The sequence below is a fragment of the Bos taurus genome, chromosome 27 (genome assembly GCF_002263795.3).
Source record: "Bos taurus isolate L1 Dominette 01449 registration number 42190680 breed Hereford chromosome 27, ARS-UCD2.0, whole genome shotgun sequence".
NCBI classification, from domain to species: Eukaryota; Metazoa; Chordata; class Mammalia; order Artiodactyla; family Bovidae; genus Bos; species Bos taurus.
In genome coordinates, this window is record NC_037354.1 from 42,082,553 (window position 1) to 42,108,064 (window position 25,512).

The 25,512-nt window shown below is 48.4% G+C and overlaps 1 protein-coding gene across 2 annotated transcripts in view; it reads right to left on the reverse strand.

Moving 5' to 3' along the window:
* UBE2E1 (ubiquitin conjugating enzyme E2 E1) overlaps positions 1-25,512 on the reverse strand; it is a 60,819-nt gene that overhangs the window by 3,749 nt on the left and 31,558 nt on the right. The gene's annotated exons all lie outside the window — the stretch shown is intronic.

Sequence of the window (25,512 nt, forward strand, 5' to 3'; positions counted from 1 at the left end):
ATAATCTTAAACAGAAAGGAGTCCCACAGGTCGCAGTTCTCTGAACAGCGTCAACCATGCATGGGCGGCGGGGGACACGACGACCCAACAAGCATGCCGCAGCCGGGCAGCCGGGCGTGGGGGCGCGCGGGCAGGCGGGTCCCGGGACGGCAGAGGCGGGTCGGCCCGGCGCGGCGCGTTCTTCCCAGAAGCCCCCACGGACCCGCGGGGTCGCCCCACAGGACAGTGACCCGTGTTTCAGAAGGACAGGCGCCTGGAGGCACCCACACCCCCGGGAAACGCGAAGACTGGACGGGCTGGTCCCGTCTCTCCTCCTCTTCCCCGCAGAAGGCGCGTGACAGCAACGAGTTCCGCATACAGGGCACCGCTGCCCTCACACAGGCCGCGGAGCCCACACCCGACGGGAGCCTGAGAGCCGCGCTCTCCGTGGGTGACGCCGTCTGAGGAGGGTTCTGCATGTCGCAGCCGGACAGGAGTGTGCGCGTCAGTGGGAAAGAGAACCGCGTCTGTCTGCAGCCCCACGCGCTGTCAGACGCCACCACCATTCCCGATCACTGTTCTGCTGCTCAGTGCCCAGTACAGAGAAAGCAGGCGAAATGCGATCCAGACGGCTGTTACCAATCACAGTTGGATTGAGGAGTTCCCTGGCGGTCTAGTGTTTAGGATTTGGTGCTTTTACTGCCACGGCCTGGGTTCCATTCCTGGTTGGAAAACTGAGATCCCAAAAAAGTAGATTTGCACATACCCCAGAGTTCTATAGACCCCTGCTACTCAAAACGTGGTCCCTGAACAAAAGCAACATCAGCATCCCCCAAGTGTCTGTTAGAAAAGCAGACTCTGAGGCCCCAGACCTACGGCAACAGAATCTGCATCTTAACACAGTCCCCGAACGATGCCTGAGCACATCAGAGTCTGAGAAGGCAGCCTTGGAGAACACAAATGGCAACAAACATCAGCTCCACTCTCCCATCTTCTAACAGATTCAAATGACCTGCTGTGTTCTCTAGGTCTCTCCTTCTCCATCTGTACTTCTTTGCAGTAAAAAAAACAAGCATCAACCCTGGTGATGCTTAGCTCTGTTCAGTCTGTAAGATCAATAACCAAACACAGAACTGAGAAGTGCTTACAGGAAGAGATCTGCCATCAAATCTATGTTCCCTACAAACATATGACTCAAAGTCCATTCTTAATTTACTCTCCTTATGCTAAGAAATTCAAGATGAATATGAGAGAATAGCAGGAATCTTTTCTCAGTTGACCAGAGGGACTCCTCATCCCCCACAATCACTCCCAATAGACATCGCTCCAGAGAATGAAAGCAACCTTCTTGGTGACAGCTACTGAACACATCCAGAGGAATTTTATAAAAACAGACCCCAAAACCATGCTGTTCTGGCGCCCCTTCAGAAAACAGTAACCGTCTAGACACAGGGCACCCGGCCGATCTCCTCACGGGCTCACACGGCGGGGCTGCCTGGGGTGCCCTTCAGCACCGTCCCTCGGGAAGAACTTTCAGACCAAGGACCCACCTAAAGGACTGCCCAGGAAAGCTGGGGTCCATGCAGGAGCTCACGTCTGTGTACCCAGGCAGTCACTCTGGAACGGTAAGTCCAAGCAGGGGGCACACTGTCCTGCACAGGAAGGGGAACTCACTCAGACAAACTCAAGTGGAAACCACCACGGTCCACGCCCACCAAGGGAGGGGCCTTCCCACAAAGCCCAAGGCTGGCTGCACCCACACTGAGGACAGCGACCCCCCGTCTCCCGCAGGAGAGCAGCCAGCCTGTCAAAGGCACTCGTGACACACTCTCCACGGAGCACGGGCTCATCTGGGCCTGCAGAGCTGGAGAGCTCATTTTTGAAACGTGTTTCCAATCAGAAAAGCCTTGTCTGTGGATTAAACTGCTACAAGCTACGTGGGTGCACAACCTCTCTCACATCAGACTAAGTCTCTACAGAGTAATTCCCTACATACAGTACAGGTTTGTAGGCCTGATAGCAATTAACACCGAATTAGCTGGTCAAAATATATACCACTGTTCAGGATTATATGACAGTGTTTCCAAGTTAGGTGAAATAACAAAACCCCACAAAAGCTCAATCTTGCCCAACTGGCCATCAGCTGTAGTTTTATCTTACATGCTACTGCTTTAGGAAAAAGCAACATCCAGTCCTTCCGGAAATTCACATTCCAATATTGAAAAAACGTAGACACCGAATAAGGACACAACTTTTTAAAGAAAACTATTTTAAGACAATTTGAAAGAGACTCCAGCAGGGACACTGAAAGAACTGCAGGCCTCAGAAATCAAGGCCCTCAGAGGTCCCTTCCTCTCAATGAGGGGCAGCTGAGTTTTTAGAGCTTTTGGTTAACTGAGCCCAGAATCGGGCTTTAACCTCTGAACTACCGGGTAAAGAGTGAGGGCAGGCAGCGAGCATGTGAAATGACGAATTAGCCCCAAATGAAGGGCCTAAAAAAAATCAGATTGCGGAGGACAGGGGGGACAACACATTGGAAGGATCACGGAGAATTAGACAATCAGCACGCCCAGACTCTCAGAGGCCGTGTTCCTATACGGTGTCAAACAGGTAGCTATTCAGGATTAAGGTGGACCAGACAATAGCTCTTTTCTGCAGGAACCAGACAAGCCTGACTTAGAACAATTCTAATTTATTTTTCCCAGAGAAATTGAGAGAAATGGTCTGAGCAGGTCAGGCTCTCAGGCCGTTACCCCTCTATTTCCACTGAAGCAGCCAGAGCCAGGGTATCAGCCTTGGAGCCCTGAGTTTTCAGGTGCGGTGTTCACATTAGCATCTATAAAACTGCTATTCGAGTGAGGACTCCTGACCCCTGAACAACACGAGTTTCAACTGCGGGGGTCCACTTATGCACAGATTTTTTTCAATAGATACATTGGGAAATTTGGGGAGGATCTCTAACAATCTGAAAAAACTCACAGCCTAATTGCAGAGCCTAGAAATATCAAAAAAATTAAGAAACAGGTATGTCATGAAGGCATAAAACAAACGTAGGTACACATACAACGGGCTTCCCGGGTGCGCTAGTGGTGAGAGCCCGCGCCACCACCAACGCTGGAAGACGCAAGGGACGTGGGTGCAATCCCTGGGTCAGGAAGATCCCCTGCAGGAGGAAACGGCAACCCACTCTGGTGTTCTTGCCTGGAGAATCCCGTGGACAGAGGGGCCTGGCGGGCTACAGTCCAGAGGGTCGCGAAGAGTCAGACTCGACTGAGCCACCTGTATGTATGTATGTATGTATGACTGAGCATACATACAACATACAAAATATATGTTAATCGATGGTTGTTATTGGTAAGGCTTCCGGTCAACAGTAGGCTGTTGGAAGTTTTGGAAGGAGTCCAAAGTTGTACTTGGGACCCCCAATCCCCGCACTGTTCAGGGACTACTGTAAGTAGAAACCAGCGATTAGTCGGGCTCTCCCTGGGGCAGTGGAGCACAGCCCGCTTGTCCAGAGACGATAGCCGCCCTGCAGGTCAGTGAGAGGCAGCCAGTGGAGACAGAGCCTCCTGTTTAGACTTCGGTGGGTGGGGGTAAGGCACACCTGTTAATACGTGCACCCTCCAGACATTCAGTGCTAACCCTCAACAGCAACAGGGCCACAAGGAGAAGCTACTTACTTACAGGACACCAACATCTTCAAAAAGGAACTTCCCGGGCTCTACTCGGTTCCAAGACAAGACTCTAGAACATACCTCTGGCTACAGAGCCCTCACTGAGGTTTCCCCCCACTCACACTGGCCGTCTGTGCCGCCTCCACACTGCAGGCGGGCGAGCAGGGAGCCGTGGGCAGGGGGCGCAAGGCCCAGCCTTGCCCTTCCAGAGTCAGACGAAGACCTGCCTCAACTGTCTCACAGCAGCGGACTTTCTGGGTCACTTATTATGTGGTGTGAATTCTACAATTATTTTAATTGCATTGTTTAATAAAGCTTTTACTTAATAATTAAAATTTTTCACTGCCCTTGAAAGTACTCCAGTTTGGCTCATTTGTGGCTAATCCACACAGAGGGGATCTGAGACCGCATGCCCGCACCAGGCTGGGGCTGGCCGGCCAGGCTACTGATTCCTCTCCTCCTGCACCCCTCCTGGGCTCTGAGCAAACGCCCCATGCAGCTGCTGCACGTCCTCGGTCCAGCCCCTACCGCTTTCCTCAGCACAGACCCAGGGGGATTTGGAGGACAAACGCGCCTTGAGCTCGAGCTGGCTCTGACACCATCAGGGAAGAAAGCAGAAGAGCAGTATCCCGAGTCCCTGCGGCAGCCCACAGGTCAGAGCTACCCACAGCCCTGAACCACCGTCTGCCTCTTCCCCTCTGCAGCTCTCGCATCTGCACCGTGGAGCCTTCCCGACAGGATGATCTGAGGACAGTCAGTGCAGAAGCAGAGAGAATAGTACAGCTGCTGCCTTAAGTCCGACACTGAAGGAATCTGCAAATACGTAAAACAGTGACCCTCATCTGGGTTTTTGGATTTGGAAAATCAGACTTGCACGTTAACATGTCCTGGGTTATTTCTAAATGAGCTTTTGTTTTTTTTTAATGTTTCAGCTCTAATCTTGAATGCAATAAAAATCCGTAATTATTAACTACATGAACAAAAGCTCTTGCTTATAATAATTTTTAAAGGTATAACGGGGTCCTGAAACTTCTTTAAAAACTTGAGAACTGCTGGGGAAATTATTTTAAAATCATATTAACACAACTGGCTAACCATTAAAACAAGTGTTTGATCTTTAATTTCATCAGGTATTTAAAACAAACAAAACCTTAGAAGTTTGAACAGGAACTGGAAGAAAATATGCGTGAGGGTTTTCTACCTGAGGGTGGGGACATGTCATGCCAAGCCCTGCACAGAGGCCGCCAGCGCCTCCGGGCAGCCCTCAAACCTCGTCTGGGTCAGCTCCCAGCGCTGGGTGGTGCCTGAGAGAGGTTCCTCGTGACTGTCACAGGCAGGAGGTGCGGCAGACGCTCCCTGCAGCGAGCTCACCGCACAATCCACAGACCCCCGACACTCCTCCCCCAGGCGTCTGGTTCCCACCCCTCTGGAAGTGGACCGGGGGCAGCCTGCGGGACTCCCCAAGCTAGGGCCTTTTTAGAGGAGAGGGTCCTGCCTTCCCCCACTGCCACCTGACTGCGGCAGAGACCCTACGGCAGGTGTGGGGGGACCCTGTGCAGAGACCGCATGACAGGTGCGGGGGGACCCTGGGCAGAGACTGCACAGCAGGTGCGGGGGGACCCTGGGCAGTGACCACACAGCAGGCGCAGGACGGGGTAGGGGGAACCCTGTGTAGAGACCGTATGGCTGGCGTGGGGTGGGGGGGACCCTGTTTAGAGACCGCACGGCAGGTGTGGGGTGGGGAGACCCTGGGCAGAGACCACACAGCAGGTGCAGGGGGACCCTGGGCAGAGACCACACAGCAGGCACGGTGGGGGGGGACCCTGTGCAGAGACCGTATGGCTGGCGCGGGGTGGTGGGGGGGGAACCCTGTGTAGAGACCGCACGGCTGGTGCGGGGGGCCCGGGCAGCCCCGGCATCCCGCTTGGCCCTTGGTCCCTGACGGGTGGTAACAGGGAGCCTCAGACTCCAGCCCCAGACACACTGCGTGGTGAAGGTGGTTTTGCACCCTTTAGGATGTTCCTGTCAGGCAGGGATAAACTGCAGAAACACCCTCCAACAGCCGCCTCACCACCAGCTGACGGCTGGGTGGGTCGTGTCCCCGGCGCGTCCCGAGACTCTCGCCTGGTGGGCTCTGGCCAGGAGGCATCCTTCGTGGACAGCCCTTCCTTCCCAGACTGACTCCCGCCTCTCCCTCCGTTCCTAACACTACAGAAACGGCTTGCGTTCCAATTCTCAAGGGCCTCCTTCTCGGGGAACCAAAGCTGAGACACCAACGAAGTTACACAGGGAAAGACAACAGATGTGATGACAGCAAAACTGAAGACCCGTCAGAGAAAGAAGTCATGAACAGTTTATCAAGGGTGGGTGCAGAGACCTCCGGTACAAGACAGGGTTAGTACCTCGACTTCAGAAAAACGTTCAAAGTACACAGGCACTAAAAGAAACCCGTGAGGCCAATAAGCAGATTTCCAATCTTATTCAGACTCAAGGAAATGCAAATTCAACACGAGGCACATCTCAGCCTGTAAGGACTGGCAAAGATTCAAATGACTGACTGGCTCCGTGTTAACTGCAGGAGGAACAGGCGCTCTCCTCCACTGCTGTGGACAGCGAGTTGGCAGTCTGTGATCAGATGCAACTTATTCAAATATAAATCCAGGATACCCTTTGACACAGAAATTCTGCTTCTCAGAAATTAACCTAAGGGAATGAATGGACATGTGCGCATGGCTATAGTATTAGGATATTTATAAGGACCTTATGTATCATAGAAAAATATTTGTAATGAACTAAATTACCACTAGGAGAGAGGTTAGAGAGACCACGGTACAACCGTATAAAGGCAGACTCCACAGCTCTTAAACGAGATGAAGCACGCATCCTGCTTAAGACGAAAGACACCCACAGCGTAGTGTTAACTGAAAAAGCAGGTGTGTAATGGTATGTAAAGCAATCTCATTTTTGTAAGACATACCATACAAACAAACTGTAACAGTGGTTATACCTGAAGAATGAGGCAGGGGATTTACCTTCTCCTTCAAACAGATCTAAATTACTGGGATTTAAAAAACAATCATGTTTAACTTTCACAATAACGTGTGTTTCCATTTTAGAAAGAGTAGACAACACGGAATCGAACCCACCGCTAAGAGAGAAAAGTATCAGAGAAGGTGAGTCATGTGGAGGTCCTGGGTAAACAGGATTTCTGAGCAGAAAACCAGCGCTTTAAGGGTTTCAGGGGTGGGGGTACTCAACCCGGGCTACGGAAGCCCAGTTTTCATAGATTGTGGTTTAGAACAGAGTCACCAAGGGGAGGAGAGGAGATTTTGACAAGTTCATTCCTGTGCCAAAACCTAAATACGTTTTCCTTGGGGACCTCCTGACTCGCTGCATCTTTGGGTGACGACGTGAAACGGTCTTTCACAGGAAGTGACTGTCGTTGCTGCCACCTCTGGCCCTGTGACGAGGCCTCCTGACTCTCAACACGGAGCCTGGGGAAGCCTGGGACTCTCCCCCCTCAGCCTGGGGCTCCTTCCCGCTCCCTTCCCCACCCTGCCCCCCATGTGGAGTGGAGAGAAGGCTCAGTGCCATGCCAACCCAGGAGGCTCCAAGAGCAGGAAGCGAATCCTTTTCAAATCAAGGCAGGGGACCTGACAGGCCACTCAGCAGACACGTTAAAAACGTCAACCGCCAGCTGAGACGACCTGCTCACATCACCGAACACCCATCTACTCAATTCAGCTGAAGAGTCAAAACGTGGAAGACTTGGAAGCGGGTGAATTTAATTTTATGTAATGTTACGCCTCAATAAATTAGATAAAAATTTCTCCAAGTATAATAAGCAAAATAAAGTTTGAATTCAATTCTCCAGGATTTATTAGGTATCAGTTTGTTCTGACCTAACATATGCACATTTAAAATATCGTTCTAAGAACCAACCGACAATACCCAACATTTGCAGAGCAGCGTATCATTTCATAAACTTTGAATTCTCTGATCTTCACCCAAATCTTTTGGATCAGGAAAAGTCACATTATCCCCATTTTAAAGATGGGGAAACAGATTCCAGAGGTGAAGTAATGTGCCTGAATGACGAAGTCCTAAAGGGGAAAGTCCCGGCTCTGGAAAAGGCAGCTAGGCTTTCCTGCTAACACGTTTCCTGCTGTGTGTTTTCTTTCCGCTATAATCACGGAGCTTCTGATACAACTGCCTCCGGACTCACACCACTTTCACCTAATCACACCAGCCTGCCTCTGCTACCTGCTGCTGCTGCTGCTAAGTTGCTTCAGTCGTGTCCGACTCTGGGTGACCCCATAGATGGCAGCCCACCAGGCTCCCCCATCCCTGGGATTCTCCAGGCAAGAACACTGGAGTGGGTTGCCATTTCCTTCTCCAGTGCATGAGACAGAAGAGTGAAAGTGAAGCCGCTCAGTCGCGTCTGACTCTTGGCGACCCCATGGACTGCAGCCTTCCAGGCTCCTCCATCCATGGGATTTTCCAGGCAAGAGTGCTGGAGTGGGGTGCCATTGCCTTCTTCTGCTACCTAATTATCTCATTTCTCTTCCACGTTGGGATGGACGCTGGAACTAAACAGGAACAAGAAAATCTTGTCATCTGCTAAGAAGTGTTATTAAAATTCCTTAAAAAACAGATCCACTTTATTTGCAGAAATGAATTAACTGAAAATACATACACCCTACACAGTACATACTTAGTGAGGAGGACAGGGGGTTTTTCTAACAATGTGACAACTCCAAAAATGGTAAGAATCCTCAGTTTAATGAAAACCGAAGATGGTTTTGAGAAACGAGCATCAGTTCAACCAACTTAACAGTCTAAATGTTATGTTCCTCAACTGCAAAGAGAAAAAAAGGAACACAATTCTTCAGGTGGAAATAGAAAAAAAAAACCCAAAACTAAAAAGCAGGTGTATTAGCACATGACACCTATTTTTGCAGCTGAGAAGTGAGTTGGGTCCCAGGAGCTCAGAACCACTCCGGCTTCCGGCGGCCGGGGGGCTGGCAAGCGCTGAACTGACCTGCGATGAAACGCGGGGCAGCCCCGCCTGGGGTGCCCTGCACAGCGCTCTGTGAAGCCGGGCATCTGAGGCCTTTTCTTCCCTCCCTCTCCATCGCCACTCAGAGCCACCAGGAAATCACAGGTCAGGAGGTGAACGGAGCTATTTACTGCGCTGGGGAATCTCTGGCTTCCTTCTCAGTCCCAGCTGGTGAGGGGTGAACAGGGGAAGGCTGCTGATGTCTGCCAAGGGCTGAGAGACTGAATAGACAGGGCTGGGGGAGCCCCCGGCTCCTTTTTCACTGCCAAACCTCATCGCCAGATCCGTCCTGCTACCTACACACGCCCTCCTGGCTGAGCAGAGGCAAGCTTCCTCGGGCTCAGGCGCTGCAGCAGCTGCTGAGGTGACCCAGGTGTGGCGTCCACACGTGACGCTTCACAGCTGCCCGAGACACACGCGGCCAGTGCTGCGGCAGTGACAGATACCCAGGGCTCTGCCCCGGGGCCACTGGCCAGCCACCATTCTGGCTCCCAAATCACCACAAGCAGCGCACACACATGTACCTCAGGCTAACATCAGTCGCCTCCGAAAAGGACTCTAATCGTTCAACACTGAAGCGCATTCTCCCCGAAAAGAAAAGGGTCCTAACAGAAATGTCGGCTGGTGACTTCCAACTGTACATGGGATAAACTTTCAGAGAACTAACTACTGAGAGGACATGCCTATTCAGGATTAAGTTTTAGAGAAAAGATCAAAAGGCAAGAGAAGTTCTGATGACGAGCAAAGGAGACACCTGTGGCAAGCCCAAGGCTCAGAGCAGGATGCAGCTGAGAGCCCAGTATGCAGCTGGAAAGGAAGGCTAAAGAAGAGACAGACGCAAAAAATGAAGGAGACATTTTCAATTTCTCACTTTTAAGGAAAAAGAGAAAACCCAAACCTAACGTGAATACTGGACCAGAGGAGGGAAACAACCGTCTTGGAGCACGTGCGTGAGATGGCAGTGTGAACACGTGCGCCAGAGGCTCCTCCTCCTCCAGGCGCCACCTGCACAAGAGCAAGGGGATGCTCCGAAACGGCCGAACCTACAAAGATGGGACACAGGACAAGAGACGACACCAAGGGGGAGCCGGCAGGCGAGCAGACAGTGGTCAAGGACGTGCCGTCCAGGACTGATCCCTACACGGCCATCACAAGAGGGTTCACACCACGCCCAGCGACCCCAGAGAGACGGGCCGTCAGACCACGTCCACTCCCTGAAGACCCGGAGCCTACGCCTGGGGCAGTGCCAGGCCAGGCCGAAGGGCTGGCTCAGAGTGCGCCCAAGGGACCCGCGTCCCAGGGCTGTCTGTGAGGCTGCTGCTGAGCCGGGCAGTGCCGTCCCCGCCCGGACAGTCACCCCACAGGGTCAGGCCATGTGTGCCCAGCGCACGAGACCGAGGCTCAGCCAACCCGGGGGGGCAGGAGCCCAGCTCTCCCCCTGCCTCTGAGTCAGAAGAGAACCGGGCCTGGACCGCGGCCTCCAGAGCCCAGCAGCCCCCTCACCGCAGGACAAGCGTGTGCTCTTCCAGGCTGCTGACGCTGTGGTCACTGTCACACTGGACAGAAAGCCCACTGGCTGGGGGTTCGCATTCTGAAGAGGTTAAAACTGAGGGTGCTCTGAAGCAGGGGCCTAGCCTAGCCGAGGGCGTCTGCACACCCTGGGCGCCCCTGAGTCCCCAGCCCTCCTCCCTGGCACCAGAGGAGCACTGATGGCCCAGGAAGACCCTGATCACTGATCCCAGGGCTTGCCTGAGGAACTGTGACCGAGGGGCAGGCTCCTCCAACACTGCCGACAAAAAGCAAGACAGACGGGAAGGGGGAGAACCAGAGAACACAGAGATCACAAAAAAGCCCAGAGTAAACTCACCATCAACATCCAGAGACACAGAAGATGCTGCACCCAGCAAAGAACACTGCTCAGATGAAGCCGCTGGGAGAAGACGCGGGGGCGCTTATGGGTGAAGGTGGTCAGGGAGCACAGACCTCAACAATAAGCGAGCCACGGGGCATCACGGGCAGCAGGGCAACCACAGCCACCACCTCCGCACACCTGAGAGCCGCTGGGAGAGCAGCCTCCAAAGGTTCTCACCCCTCCCTCTGTGCGGCGGCGGATGCTACCTGAACCTAGTGTAGTGACCATTACGCAGTGGACACATCTACCTGTCTAAGCTGGAGACCCGGGTTCCATCCCTGCTGGGGAAGATCCTCTGGAGAAGGAAATGGCAACCAGCTCTAGTCTTCTTTGCCCGGAGAATCCCCATGGACAGAGGAGCCTGCTGGGCTACCGTCCACGGGGTCGCAGAGAGACTCGATTTACCAACTAAACAGCAACCTAAAAACAGGGAGGTAAACAGCAAAACAACTAACTCAAAGAAGTGTGGGTAGCTACCTCTGGGGGCGTCCCAGCAGTGAGGAGAGTGCCTGCTGAGGCAGGAGAGCCGGGTCTGACCCCTGGTGGGTGAAACCCTGGAGGAGGCACGGCAACCGCCCCAGTGTTCTCGCCTGTGAATCCTGCGGACAGAGGAGCCCCGAGGGCTGCAGTCCACAGGTTCACCCAGAGACAGACACGACTGAGCACACAGGCAGCTGCCTCTGGAGAGCAAAACGTGGGAAAGGTACTGGAAACAGTCGTTCCTTTGAAACAAACCTTAAAGAAATACTAGATCCTTTAAATTATGCTGGTGTATAGTTTTAATAAAAACAAAAACCAAGAAAAGATGGAAAGGGAAACAAAGTTAACATTTTAAAACCATGTGACACAAACCCGTTTTTACCAATTCAAGTTCCTCCAAGTACAAGACGGTATGTATTAGCTATTTTTCCAAGGGATCATCCACTTAGCTCCCAGAAAATAAGCATAAGATACTGGCCCAAGAGTATGCATTATAGTTTAATGCACACTGTACCACTGCAGTACAGCATAAACTGGCTACGAAAACAGAGAGCTGGAACAGACGTGGAGCAGAAGCTCGTCCCAGAGTGAAATGGGAAGGCTTGTGGTGACGCGCCATCTAAGTCGTGCTTGGAGGGCCAACAGGCTTTTTCCGGGGGAAGGGGCGACTGAACACAGGTACGACGTGTGTGTGACGGGCATCTCCTGCAGGAATATAGTTGAAAATGGAACTGGAGAAACAAGGAGAACAGATCCCAGAGAACCTTAAATGCCTGGCGAGCTGTTTAGATTTTAATGGCTTTGTACTGCCTACGGAGTACAGTGAAGACACTGTCACAGTTTTAAGAAGTGGAAAACCCCAAACAGGGAAAACGTCAGCCCATTCAGAAGCTGGAAGCTACACTTTCAACGTTCAATGACCAGAGCAGAGCGCCTAATCAAGAGACGATGGAAACCGAACAACCTGGGTTAGAGCAGGCACAGGGAGAACAGAACCGTCCCTGGGAAAATCACAGCTACTTCACGGCGGCGACCCCAAAGGGTTAGCAGTAAAGCAGAGAGCCTCGGATACATCAACACACACACACAAACCCCAGCGTGCCCAGCACAAATCCCAGGTGCCTGCCCCAGCACATGCAGACACATCATTATTTTATCTGTGAAAAAACGAAATGCTGAGTTTATGTATATAATCCAGCATGCTTCAGACAGTAACATTTCAGAAAACTATATACCCTGAGTTTAGCTCATAAAATGTCATTAGGTATATGCTTCATTTGTTTGCTATTTATGCAATAGTTATAAACATGTTATTGTCTATTTCAAGAAGTTAAAAGTATCAGGTTTTGATTCATGTTGACATTTGACAAAACAGCAAGATTCTGTAAAGCAACTATCCTTCAATAAAAAATAAATTAATTTTAAAACACATCAGGTTTAACATTTTTTAAAAACACTTATTTAAATGGGTTTATGCCTTACCGCAGGTAAAGCAATACTGGAAGGAAACACTTTTGAGCAAAATGGATCCTTTTAATCAGTTTATCTGGCAGCATGGTTTGGCTGGACTGGGCCTTGATGAAGAACCAAGACAGCAGGTGTAAGAGACCCGCAGACAGGCACAGTCCACACCACGTACGCACAAGGCACAATGAACTGCAGCAGCAACCAGGACGCTCTGCCCGTGCAGCAACCCACACGCGGCTGAGAAAGCAGAAGCAGCCAGAGCCGTCGGCAGGCTCAGCCAGAGGCAGGCGCAGTGGCGGCCCCGGAGCGCCAAGAAGCCCACAGAGACCCGATCGGGGACGGCTGCTGGGGCAGAGGGTGCGCCCGAGCCTGAGCCCCCAGAGCCACCCTCCTCTTCAGGGGATGGGCACACGGCCGAGCAGAGCTCGCTCAGAGGCCTCGGTCTGGGAGGACGGCTGACTTCTCAGGGAGGAAGGAGAGCTTCAGCGGCAGCAGGGGCTGCTCAGCACGGGGCAGGGGAGCCTGACAAGATAAACCCGTGTGTGCTCACGTATCAGCCACTTAGAAACTACTTATTTAGACAGGAGTATTTGTTCAAAATTCTTACAAGATTCACAGAAGTGTCAAAGTGGGTGCCTGCTCCCATGACAGTGCCAGCCAAGAGAAGGGCCGACAACAAGTGATTAAAACACAAGGCCGGGCCTCCCCTGGGGCCCAGGGCCAAGGACCCCACGCTTCCACTGCAGTGGGCACAGGCTTCCAGCCTCGGTCCTGGTCGGGGAATGAAGATCCCACATACCGTGAGGCACAGCCAGAGGAAAAAATCCCGTTCAAACTTCCCGAGAAAGAAAAACAACTCTTTGGACAAAGGCTGAAATAGCCCCCCACGAGCTCCAGCGCAGCGTCCTCCTGTCCTCAGTGCCGACTTCAACTCTGCCCTCCCCGCACTCACCCCCTGCCTGAGAGGCAACCCCGCCTCGCCCTCAGTGTTCCCCGGCAACCCTCTTAACGGTGAACAACGAGCTGCCAGTCTCAAAACTAAAGGGCGCTTCTCACTGTCTTCCTCTTGCCCATCACAACGTGACTTATCTGTTCTCCTCTGACCTCTGAACTCCCTGCCGCTCTTTCCAAAGCCCCGTCCCTGCTAATCTGTGGGGGCCCCGGGGCCCAGCCAGCAGGAGCTCCCCGGGCAACGGTCTAATAAAGCGGCAGTGCGCATCTATGAGGTGCAGAGCGGCTCTAGCGGGCGTCAACGGAAGCAGAGAGGAGAAGGCAGCTCAGAATCTGGCCCAAATTCAGTAAGGAGTCCCAGGCTGCTGTCCTACAAGAGCAAGTCAGTGGGCCTCGGTAACGTACGGGGAATACCTACTGCAAGCAACGGTGTTCCAACTGTACCCCAAGGGGAGAGAAGGCTTCACTGTTGTAAATGATTTACTTCCCTGAAATCTGTCTCAAGAAAGGGTTGCGCTGCTTTCAAAAGCTTTGCAAATACCCTTCACAGTATGATACAACCAAACACACAAGGGATCTAAAGCCAGAGCCCCGTGCCAATCCCAGTCGGCCCTCATCTGGAGGGTGTGGCTGAGACACAGCCCTGAACTGAGCCTTGAGAAGAAAAGGAAAACTACATCAAGGGGCTCTGGGCCTTTAACCACTACTGAACCCACACAAGTATTTTAAAAGCAATAAAGTCATCAAATTTCCACAGAAATAGTGGCTGCTCACTTGCTTACTTGAGTATCAGTTAACGGCTGCCATAAAAATCTAAAGCTACATTTTGGCTTTCCAATAATCAAGTTAATCTTTTCACTTTAAAGGTCAAAATTACAGTAAAATCCCACATAATTCATGAAGGCATTATATTGAAATCAAATAAATAAAAGCTACCTTCAGTTCAGTCGCTCAGTCGTGTCCGACTCTTTGCGACCCCATGAATCGCAGCACTCCAGGCCTCCCTGTCCATGACCAACTCCCAGAATTTACTCAAACTCAAGTCCATCGAATCGGTGATGCCATCCAGCCATCTCATCCTCTGTCGTCCCCTTTTCCTCCTGCCCCCAATCCCTCCCAGCATCAGAGCCTTTTCCAATGAGACAACTCTTCGCATGAGGTGGCCAAAGTATTGGAGTTTCAGCTTTAGCATCAATCCTTCCAATGAACACCCAGGACTGATCTCCTTTAGGATGGACTGGTTGGATCTCCTTGCAGTCCAAGGGACTCTCAAGAGTCTTCTCCAACACCACAGTTCAAAAGCATCAATGCTTCAGCGCTCAGTTTTCTTCACAGTCCAACTCTCACAAGCATACATGACCACTGGAAAAACCACAGCCTTGACTATCTCACATCAATTATTAAGATATGCACTAATTCAATAAAATTTAAAATAAAAGACAAACTAGTAAGAACATAGAACTGATTGCTATAGAGAGGGCTACATATCACACCCTTTAACTACCCAAACACAGGAAAGGAGATGTTTTAGAGATCAACCTTTTTAAGCCCAAAGACTGCTTTAAGCATGTTTGATTTTTACCACCACATAATGATGCTGTGACAGTGCTGCATTCAATATGCCAGCAAATTTGGAAAACTCAACAGTGCCAAAGAAAAGAAAGAAAAGCAATGCCAAAGAACGTCCAAACTACTGTGCAACTGCACTAATCTCACACACTAGTAAAGCAATGCTCAAATTTTTCTAAGACCGGCTTTTAACAGTATGTGAACCGTGAACTTCCAGATGTCAAGCTAGATTTAGAAAAGGCAGAGGAACCAAAGATCAAATTGCCAGCATCTACTGGATTATCGAAAAAGCAAGAGAGCTCCAGAAAAAATCTACTTCTGCGTCTTTATTGACTATGCCAAAGCCTCTGACTGTGGATCACAACAAACTGTGGAAAATTCTTCAAGACATGGGAATACCAGACCACCTTACCTGCCTCCTGAGGAATCTGTATGCAGGTCAAGAATCAACAGTTAGAACTGGACATGGAACAACAGACTGGTTCCAAATTGGGAAAGGAGTATGTCAAGGCTGTATATTGTCACCCTGCTTATTTAACTTATATGCAGAGTACACCATGAGAAACGCTGGGCTGAATGAAGTACAAAGTAGAATCAAGATTTCTGGAAGAAATATCAATAACCTCAGATACACAGATGATACCACCCTTATGGCAGAAAGTGAAGAACTAAAGAGTCTGTTCATGAAAGTTAAAGAGGTGAGTGAAAAAGTTGGCTTGAAACTCAACATTCAGGAAACGAAGACCACGGCATCTGGTCCCATCACTTCATGGGAAATAGATGGGGAAACAGTGGAAACAGTGAGAGACTTTATTTTCTTGGGCTCCAAAATCACTGCAGATGGTGACTGCAGCCATGAAATTAAAAGACGCTTACTCCTTGGAAGAAAAGCCATGACCAACCTAGATAGCATATTAAAAAGCAGAGACATTACTTTGTCCACAAAGGTCCATCTAGTCAAAGCTATGGTTTTTCCAGTAGTCATGTGTGGATGTGAGAGTTGGACCATAAAGAAAGCTGAGCGCTGAAGAATTGATGCTTTTGAACTGTGGTGTTGGAGAAGACTCTTGAGAGTCCCTTGGAATGCAAGGAGATCCAACCAGTCCTTCCTAAAGAAAATCAGTCATGAATATTCACTGGAAGGACTGATGCTGAAGCTGAAACTCCAATACTTTGGCCACCTCATGCGAGGAACTGACTCACTGGAAAAGACCCTGATGCTGGGAAAGATTGAAGGCAGGAGGAGAGGGGGACGACAAAGGATGAGACGGTGAGATGGCATCACCGACTCAATGCACATGGGTTTGAGTGAACTCTGGGAGTTGGTGATGGACAGGGAAGCCTGGCGTGCTGCAGTCTATGGGGTCACAAAGAGTCGGACACGACTGAGCAACTAAACGGAAGTGAATGAATGCTCCAATCATGCACTAGCTACATACCCCCAATAACTGCTCTGTGAATCTGTAAGTTGAAAAAGAGTATTCCTTATTTTAATTTCAAGCTATTATCTCACAAAATAATTAAAGTAGTAAAAATTACACTCAAAAACTCTAACCTGTTCAGGGAACACTGCTTTCATAAATGTGAAGCATTTATTAAGCATATAACTCTCCCATAAAATACCATCAAGAGGTTGGTCAAATGAATAATTAACCCATATATTCATTAAAAGCAGATACTTAAAAGATGTACTTCTCAGTTAATTCTCATTTAACCTTGGGACTTAATTCAGTCTTCCACAAAAGCAGTACCACAAGTCTACGTATTTAATAGGATTCATAGCTTTTGAAAAAACCACCAGAACTGGCTTCAGCCCACACACAGCACACACACAAATCACAGTTCCTTTGCTGCTACCGCTGCTGTTTAGTCGCTTAAATTGTGTCCAGGTCTTTGCGACCCCATGGACTATAGCCCACCATGGGATTCTCCAGGCAAGAATACTGGAGTGGGCTGCCATTTCCTTCTCCAGGGCGTCTTCTGGACCTAGGGATCAAACCCACGTCTCCGCTTCCGCTTTATACTATGGGTAAGAACTGAATAGTTTTAACACAGCCTCCAAGTCCTAAAATACTTACCATTTGGACCTTTTCTTTAAGTTTTGCCATCACTGCTCTGAGGCTTTCAGAAAAAAGGCAGATCCTTTCCACTCCACATACTGAGACAACAGGGGAGGGAGACGCGGAGAAAAAAGAATATTTCTTTTAAACAGCCACCACAAGTAATTCTGCTGCAGACCTTGTACTGTTCAGAAGGCTGATCTGGACTATTCCTCCACAGGTGCTCAGGGGAAGGGGAGCACGCCACGTGCAGGCTTCTAGGCTCAGAGCCGCGCAGGATGGCAGAACTGAGCGCAGAGGCTGCCACCTGCTGCACACAGTATGGCCGCGCTCTGCCGACCCGGGCCCTCCCCCAAGGGTCTTCCGTGCACCCCGCCTGGCGTCGGAGCCTGAGGCAAGGAGCAGTCCACGACCCGGAACATTTTACTTTCACGTGATAACCTTATTTCATTTCACCTTAAGGTCTGCGCTTTTGAATATATGCTGGAAAGGTGCTTCCTGGCCTAGGGGTTACACGCTCTTCTCTGGCTCTACAGCTTACCTCCCACCGCAGGCCTTTAATCCATCCAGATCTCCTCACACATGGTGCTGAGTAGGAACCCACCTTCATTTGCCTCCACAGGGTGAGTTAGTCTCCCCCACACCATCTATTAAACCAATCCACTGTTCCCCCACTGTTTTCCTGTGTCGCTGTAACATATATTAAAATGCTACACACACAGCTGTATCTTTTACTTATTTATTGATTTTTTGGCTGTACCGTGTGGCATGCAGGATCTTAAGTTTCTGACCAGGGATCAAACCTGTGCTCCCTGCATTGAAGCGCAGAGTCTTAACTACTGGACCACCGGGGAGTTCCTACACGTCTCTATCTCTAAGCACCCTAAATCCACTTCATTTCCTTACCTTACCACAAGGCCAGGGCAATAAAACAGTTTAATATTGGGGCATGCCTTCACCTCTGCCAAAACAACAGATCCTACCCTCCACCCAACGTCTTACACAAACTCTTGACTTGGGGGGCGGCTGTTGGGAGTGGAGGGAACGCTCACACACACCACACTAGCTACTGGAGCAAGGAACCCGGAGAGCCCACCCCAAGTGCAGCACACAAAAAACAAGTAAAAATATACTTACAATTTTTTCAACTTCATGTCATAAAAACTGCTATTCACCCCAAACCAGAAAAAAACCCCAATGAGCCATGAAAGGTGACCACAAAAGGAAATCCAGAATGAGCTCCCCAAAGGAGCACGAATCCATCTTCTTAGCTGATCCTAGAAACAGAGCCTATTACATCTGAGATTTACCACCTGTTACAACCAAACTGCAAGTCACACCATCCTTACTTTTATCTAGTTACACGTTCCCCGGTAAACTAACTTTCTGGTCCAGGGTAACAATCCAGAGTAATCACAACATGAAGTCTTCTTTTTTGCCCCCGACAGCAGCTCTCCCTCAAAATGCCCTCAGCCCGCTCCTACCAGAACCCCAAACCACCACCCACAAACACACTGCCACAAAACAGGCACATCTGGCACGGTGGTGTGACACTGGGACTCTTGGCTCCACGCGGTTCTTTCACTCACCAGCCCATAGGATTCCAAATTTGAGTCAGAAGAGTATGCGCAACACTGTGTTCAAAGCAGAAGTCGTGTGGCTTCTGGGCTACTGGCGACCACAGCAGGAGCTCCAGAACCCCAAGCTGACGGCCCTGGCTCAGAAGAGGCAAGTTTTAGAAATGAAAGAAGTGTGAGAGTTGAGTATCTGACATTCACATCTTCTATCGGATTCAGAACACTTCATCTGCAAATCCAACAGAAATCCGTGGAAAACAGAACTGTAATCTCCAACACTGTAGCCATTTACAATGTCTTATAATCAACACACATTTCCTGATGTGATCTGACCTACAGTCATATTAGACCTAGTATACTCTCAAAGCACACTTAATCTTAAGTCAGTAAAAGGAGGAGTAAAAAAGAAACCAACAGTCCAAAATAACTAAAAATTCTCTAAGTGCAACGTGCAGTTGATCTGGCCAGAACCAGTACTAGTCTCCAAATGTCAAGATAAATTTTAAATAAAATCTTTTATTCATTTATAGCAGACAAAATCTGAAACACAAGCCACTTAAGATGAACTTAATTCCCATCCCTCCATCATTGCAACAAGAATCCAGTAACTTTGTATCTTTTCAAAACGGTTCACCTACATTTCTGAAAGTATTACTATAATAAATGTATAAAAACTGGAACAACATAAAAAGTACTGCTTTCTAATGACTTTTATTCATGAAAAAAATATCCTGGCCTTTTTATGTCACTTCAGCTTCTGGTCAACATGGATGAGACAGGGACAAAATGTTCCCAAACACTGTGAACAACAGAGAAAAAATACATGAACAATGAGTTTTAAACACTGGCCATCAGGCAGCTCAGGGCAGTATTTCCAGAGAAAGAAACACACACACACACACACACACACACACACACGTTCCCTATGGTGCAGAGACAGAACTCAGGTAGCCAGGGCACACGAGTGCTGGAAGGCAGAGAGCTGCCCAGGGAGAGAACCTGGAGGTCTGGCACACGCACCAGAGGCGCCACCTTACAACACCAGGGAGAGCGCACACACAGGGAACGAGGGTACAGCCCCAGGGCTCCCTCAAGGCTAAGAGGAGTCTGTGTTTCCACTTGTCAGAGAAGAAAAATCTCCTAATCCCCAGGGCACTCAGAATGGTACTGCCTCTGCAGAGGCGACAGAAAGTTAAACCTTCAGCTGTTCTTATCACTTTAAAGTAAAGTAAAGTGAAGTCTGAAGAATGTGGTCCACTGGAGAAGGGAATGGCAAACCACTTCAGTATTCTTGCCTTGAGAACCCCATGAACAACAGTATGAAAAGGCAAAATGATAGGATACTGAAAGAGGAACTCCCCGGGTCAGTAGGTGCCCAAATTGCTACTGGAGATCAGTGGAGAAATAACTCCAGAAAGAAAGAAGGGATGGAGACAAAGCAAAAACAATACCCAGCTGTGGATGTGACTGGTGACAGAAGCAAGGTCCGATGCTGTAAAGAGCAATATTGCATAGGAACCTGGAATGTCAGGTCCATGAATCAAGGCAGATTGGAAGTGGTCAAAGAGATGGTAGGAGTAAACATCGACATTCTAGGAATCAGCGAACTAAAATGGACTGGAATGGGTGAATTTAACTCAGATGACCATTATATCTACTACTGTGGGCAGGAATCCCTCAGAAGAAATGGAGTAGCCATCATGGTCAACAAAAGAGTCCGAAATGCAGTACTTGGATGCAATCTCAAAAATGACAGAATGATCTCTGTTCGTTTCCAAGGCAAACCATTCAATATCACAGTAATCCAAGTCTATGCCCCAACCAGCAACGCTGAAGAAGCTGAAGTTGAAGGGTTCTATGAAGACCTACAAGACCTTTTAGAACTAACACCCAAAAAAGATGTCCTTTTCATTATAGGGGACTGGAATGCAAAAGTAGCAAGTCAAGAAACACCTGGAGTAACAGGCAAATTTGGCCTTAGAATACAGAATGAAGCAGGGCAAAGACTAATAGAGTTTTGTCAAGAAAATGCACTGGTCATAACAAACACCCTCTTCCAACAACACAAGAGAAGACTCTACACATGGACATCACCAGATGGTCAACACTGAAATCAGACTGATTATATTCTTTGCAGCCAAAGATGGAGAAGCTCTATACAGTCAACAAAAACAAGACCAGGAACTGACTGTGGCTCAGACCATGAACTCCTTATTGCCAAATTCAGACTGAAATTGAAGAAAGTAGGGAAAACCACTAAAGCATTCAGGTATGACCTAAATCAAATCCCTTATGATTATACAGTGGAAGTGAGAAATAGATTTCAGGGACTACATCTGATAGATAGAGTGCCTGACGAACTATGGACTGAGGTTCATGACACTGTACAGGAGACAGGGATCAAGACCATCCCCATGGAAAAGAAATGTGAAAAAGCAAAATGGCTGTCTGGGGAGGCCTTACAAATAGCTGTGAAAAGAAGAGAAGCGAAAAGCAAAGGAGAAAAGGAAAGATATGAGCATCTGAATGCAGAGTTCCAAAGAATAGCAAGAAGAGATAAGAAAGCCTTCCTCAGCAATCAATGCAAAGAAACAGAGGAAAACAACAGAATGGGAAAGACTAGAGATCTCTTCAAGAAAATTAGAGATACCAAGGGAATATTTCATGCAAAGATGGGCTCGATAAAGGACAAAAATGGTATGGACCTAACAGAAGCAGAAGATATTAAGAAGAGGTGGCAAGAATACACAGAAGAACTGTACAAAAAAGATCTTCACGACCCAGATAATCATGATGGTGTGATCATTCACCTAGAGCCAGACATCCTGGAATGTGAAGTCAAGTGGGCCTTAGAAAGCATCACTATGAACAAAGCTAGTAGAGGTGATGGAATTCCAGTTGAGCTATTTCAAATACTGAAAGATGATGCTATGAAAGTGCTGCACTCAATATGCCAGCAAATTTGGAAAACTCAGCAGTGGCCACAGGACTGGAAAAGGTCCGTTTTCATTCCAATCCCAAAGAAAGGCAATGCCAAAGAATGCTCAAACTACTGCACAATTACACTCACCTCACACACTAGCAAAGTAATGCTCAAAATTCTCCAAGCCAGGCTTCAGCAATACGTGAACCGTGAACTTCCAGATGTTCAAGCTGGTTTTAGAAAAGGCAGAGGAACCAGAGACCAAATTGCCAAGATCCGCTGGATCATAGAAAAAGCAAGAGCGTTTCAGAAAAACATCTATTTCTGCTTCATTGACTATGCCAAAGCCCTTGACTGTGTGGATCACAATAAACTGTGGAAAATTCTGAAAGAGATGGGAATACCAGACCACCTGACCTGCTTCGTGAGAAATGTGTATGCAGGTCAGGAAGCAACAGTTAGAACTGGACATGGAACAACAGACTGGTTCCAAATAGGAAAAGGAGTACGTCAAGGCTGTATATTGTCACCCTGCTTATTTAACTTATATGCAAAGTACATCATGAGAAACGCTGGGCTGGAAGAAGCACAAGCTGGAATCAAGATTGACGGGAGAAATATCAATAACCTCAGATATGCAGATGACACCACCCTTATGGCAGAAAGTGAAGAGGAACTAAAAAGCCTCTTGATGAAAGTGAAAGTGGAGAGTGAAAAAGTTGGCTTAAAGCTCAACATTCAGAAAACGAAGATCATAGCATCTGGTCCCATCACTTCATGGGAAATAGAAGAGTAAACAGTGGAAACAGTGTCAGACTTTATTTTTCTGGGCTCCAAAATCACTGCAGATGGTGACTGCACCCATGAAATTAAAAGACGCTTACTCCTTGGGAGGAAAGTTATGACCAACCTAGACAGCATATTGAAAAGCAGAGACATTGCTTTGCCAACAAAGGTCCATCTAGTCAAGGCTATGGTTTTTCCTGTGGTCATGTATGGATGTGAGAGTTGGACTGTGAAGAAGGCTGAGCGCCGAAGAATTGATGCTTTTGAACTGTGGTGTTGGAGAAGACTCTTGAGAGTCCCTTGGACCGCAAGAAGATCCAACCAGTCCATTCTGAAGGAGATCAGCCCTGGGATTTCTTTGGAAGGAATGATGCTAAAGCTGAAACTCCAGTACTTTGGCCACCTGATGTGAAGAGTTGACTCATTGGAAAAGACTCTGATGCTGGGAGGGATTGGGGGCAGGAGGACAAGGGGACGACAGAGGATGAGATGGCTGGATGGCATCACTGACTTGATGGACGTTGAGTGTGAGTGAACTCCGGGAGCTGGTGATGGACAGGGAGGCCTGGCGCGCTGCGATTCATGGGGTCACAAAGAGTCGGATATGACTGAGCGACTGGACTGAACTGAACTGAACTGAAAGTGAAGTCGCTCAGTCGTCTCTGACTCTTTGCGATCCCATGGACTGTAGCCTATCAGGTTCCTCCGTCTATGGGATTTTCCAGGCAAGAGTGCTGGAGTGGACTGCCATTTCCTTCTCCAGGGGATCTTCTCAACCCAGGAATTGAACCTGAGTCTCCCGCATTGCAGGCAGATGCTTTACTGTCTGAGCCACCAGGGAAGCCCTGTCACTTTAAACAAAGTTTGAAAGGATCAGTTTATTTCCAAGTAACTTAATTGTACCTCAACATAAAGCTCAAAATATATTTAAGGGCTTTCTGAGTGTCCCAGTGGTTAAGGATCCGCGTGCCAAGGCAGGGGACATAGATTCAATCCCTGGTCCAGAAGATTCCACATGCCATGGGGAACTGAGGCTGTGAGCCACAGCTGCTGAGCCCACATGCCCAAGCCCATGCACTGCAACAGGAGAAGCCCCCGCAATGAGAAACCGGAGCATGACTAGAGGAAGTCCGCGCACAGCAACGAAGACTCGAGACAGCCAAAAATAAATACTTAAGAAAGAAAAACCAGACTGTGCTTAATAGTACAAAAATATCCAGCACCCAAAACGGTAAATTCACAATCAACAGAAAACTACCAGATACAGAAAAGTCTGAAAATGCAAGGAGAGAAACCAATCACCAGAAACAAACCCAGCAACGACACAGACAGCAAAGCTGAGAGACAGTGCGCTGTCGCAGCCATCCTCCAAGCTCGGGGTGACTGCACTCAGCACCGAGCGTGTGCTGGGGAGGCACGGGGCTGGCTCACGAGGCCACTGGCGGACTGCTCACCGGAGACAAAGCCAGACGGAAGCAGAGGAGCCACAGTGTAATACGTGAAGAGAAAACTGTCCCAGAGTTCCATACCCAGCAAAAATGTTTCAAGAACAAAGGCAAAACAAAGATTTTTTCAGATATACAAAAGCTGAAAGAATTCATCACCAGCAAATCTGATTGTAAGAAATGTTAAAAGGCAATCTCTCAGCTGGAAGGAAATGATAATAGGTGTGTACCTGGAATTATAAAAAGGAATAAACAACACCAGAAACAGTAATATATTTGGAAAATATAAATTTTTAATTTCTTAAATCTCTTAAAAGGGTAATTATTTAAAGTGGAAATAGTAACAAAGTATTATGGGGTTTATAACCTGCAGAAATAAAATTTATGATAACACTAGCATATCAGTAGAAGGAATAAACACTGAAGGACTCTGTACCATAAAGGGCATAATTTCACTTGAAGGCAGACTGAAGTACGCTAAAGACGTGGCTCATAAACTCTAAGTGAAAGTGAAGTCGCTCAGTCCTGTCCGACTCTCTGCGACCCTGCGGACCGCAGCCCACCAGGCTCCTCCATCAATGGGATTTTCCAGGCAAGAGTACTAGAGTGGGTTGCCATTTTCTTCTCCAAGGGATCTTCCCCACCCAGGGAACTCAAGTCTGCTGAATTGTGGGCAGACTCTTTACCATCTGAGCCACAAGGGAATCCTATAAACTCTAAAACAACCACTAAAAAAACAGAGGTACAGCCAGTAACCCAACAAAGCATATGTTATCACTGAAAGATTAACTGAACCTAAAAGATGGCATAAAAAAGGAAACAGGCAATAAAGAACACATGGGATAAAATGAAAACAAATACTAAGACAATAGATTTTAAACCCAATCACATCAACAATAACACTAAATGTAAATGGGCTAAACATTCCAATTTAAATACAAAGACTGTCAGATTAGAAAAGAAATCCCAACTCCGTCCTGCTTAAAGGGAAGCCCTGAAAAGTGAGAGTCAGTCACTTAGTTGTGTCCAACTCCTGTGATCCAGGTACTGCAGCCCACCGGGCTCCTCTGTCCAGAGTACTACTGGAGTGGGCAGCCATTTCCTTTTCCGGGGGATCTTCCCAACCCAGGGACCAAACCCAGGTCTTCCGCACTGCAGGCGGACTCTCCTGACTGAGCCGCCAGGGGAGCCATAGGCTGCTTAAAAGAAAGCCTTATTGAATATTAAAAGTCATGCACCAGCTGTCACTTATATACTAGCAGTATGAAACACTTCACCCACAGAGACTTAAAAATATCAATGTGTAATATAAAGCAAAACCAATAAATGGGTATGTGGAAAGGAAAGGAAATTTACAAGAGATGGACAAAGATTTGTAATTTTCAATTTTCCACATTATCAAGAGTCTGTCTTCTATTGAAACTACATACTATATACTATCAACATTTAATCCTCAAAAGTTCCTCAAAAAATAAATGCTATTTATTAAATAAACCATTCTCACTCAAATCAGATGTAGGCGACCCTATTAAAAAAAAAAAACAAAAGCCAAAACCAAAACCAACCAACCAAATACTTTCCTAGTATTGGTAGTAAGTCTGGAACACACTTTGGCCTGGGTCTACACAGA